Here is a 1918-nt window from a genome sequence, read left to right as displayed (position 1 = left end):
CACCCTACATCAGCAAATTTTAAGTATCTTTGGAATATTTATAAAATGTTCTCTCTTAGGCCATAAAGAGACTCTCATGGTATAGGCCAACCTCCCAGTTCCGGAAGTGATAGCAAACAACTCAGGCTGCAAGCTCAGCTCTAAAGGAAAATGGTGCATTAAGACTAACAATATAATCAAGATACAATTCTTTTCTTTTTGGCAGCGCCCCACGGCTTGCGGGATCTTAGTTCCCCCACCAAGGATCAAACCTGGCCCTCAAGCAGTGAAAGCGCTGAGTCCTAACCTCTGGGAATTCCTAAGGGAATTTCCAAGAAACAATTTCTTTTTTTTTTTTTTTATCACAAGTAAGATCTTTTATCTGTCACCATTAAAAGCCTGAATTTTAAACAGATCCTTGGACTGGTGGCTCATATCCATCAGCCTGTTCAACTTTAGCACCTGTCTCATCCCCAGTAGCTTTTCCAGAACTACTACCTTCACCATGTAGATCCATGAGTTTTCCCATTCAAACTTGCCATGGAAATTAGTCAGGCAGTTTTTTCCCCTGAACATCCTCAGTAATTAGCTTGAATTTTCTAAATGCACCTTCATCATTCTGCAGATCAGCAAGGCTCACTTCAAAAACATGACCTTGAGGCCATCAGATGCGATTTTGGTTCCTTGAGTTCTCGTGACTAGTGTTTTCCCAATATTTCTTACATTGAACATAACTGGTGCTTTCACATCATACCAATCTTTCTTAGAATATGGGTCAACCACTTTCTTCTTGGCTTCCTTTTGTCACCTTTCATAAGGTGCTTGTTCTTGCCGACTGCCATGGTGCTACTCAGGGAGCCAAAAGGGCCCAAGAAACAATTTCTAATGCCTTAAAAGATTTATAGCAATAACTGTTAGAATTACAGGGGGAGATTGATAAGTTGATAAATGTAGCTGGAGATTTTAACAGACCCTCTCAGAAATTTAATGATAAAGCATACTAAAAGTAACTGAAAATATAGATTCTTTAAGTAACATGATTAATAAATTCACATTAATAGCTGTATAACCAACCAACAAACAAAAGTTCTTTTGGGGCACATGTGAAACTTGGACCAAAATTCCCCAGAAACACCTTCAGCATACTTTTGCCTACATCTCACTGACCAGACTGGTGCCTAATGGCCACTTCTAGTTGTGCAAAGTTTATAAACAAGCACTGGGATTTACCAGCCTCTGTTGGAGAGGCAGGCAGGGGAGAAGGATGTTGGGAATGGAAACGGGTCAGCCAACCTTTGGTGTCTATCACATCTTGGTTACGTTACTGTTTTGCTCTAACTTAAGTGATCAAGAGCAACAGGAACTAAAAATTCACGTCCCAAGTTTTTACACTCAGAATTGCGAAGGCATTGCCTGCCAGCATCCAATCCATCTAAGAGAAGTTTTATATCTGTCTCTTCCAAACTCCTTTGTAGTTGTCCTAACTTTTTACTCTCTGGAAGTTCTTAGGATATTTATATTTATTTATTTTCATGTGTTCTGAAATTGCATATGAATGTGTCTAGAAGTGGATCTTTTTAAAATTCATCCTACTCAACCCTACTCAATGAGCCCCTTTAATCTGAAGACTTGAATCACTTTACAGTTCCAGAAGTTTTCTTCTGTGGTTTCTTTGACATATTTTCTCCATTTTCTCTTCTTGCGACTCTAATTAGTTGCATGTGTTGGCTCTCCTAGATTGTCTTTCACTCCTCTTTCTTGTTTTATAATTTTGAACTCTCTTGTTTTTAACTTCTATAACTATGGGCTTTTTACTCATAGCGTGTACATGGCCCAGCAGTGCTGGCTTCACCTGGGAGCTTGTTAGAAATATAGAACTTCAGGCCTCACCTCAAAACTACTGAACTAGACTCTTCACTAATAAGATCCCCAGGTGATT

The 1918-nt window shown here is 39.2% G+C and overlaps 1 pseudogene; it reads right to left on the bottom strand.

The window, feature by feature from the left end:
• Positions 1–527: 527 nt before the first annotated feature.
• On the bottom strand, positions 528–821 carry LOC118905492 (annotated as a pseudogene).
• Positions 822–1918: the final 1097 nt, after the last annotated feature.

This window comes from Balaenoptera musculus, chromosome 12 (assembly GCF_009873245.2).
Source record: "Balaenoptera musculus isolate JJ_BM4_2016_0621 chromosome 12, mBalMus1.pri.v3, whole genome shotgun sequence".
Lineage (NCBI taxonomy): Eukaryota > Metazoa > Chordata > Mammalia > Artiodactyla > Balaenopteridae > Balaenoptera > Balaenoptera musculus.
Note: the sequence above shows the minus strand (reverse complement) of the source record. Positions and strands in the feature narration are given on the sequence as shown.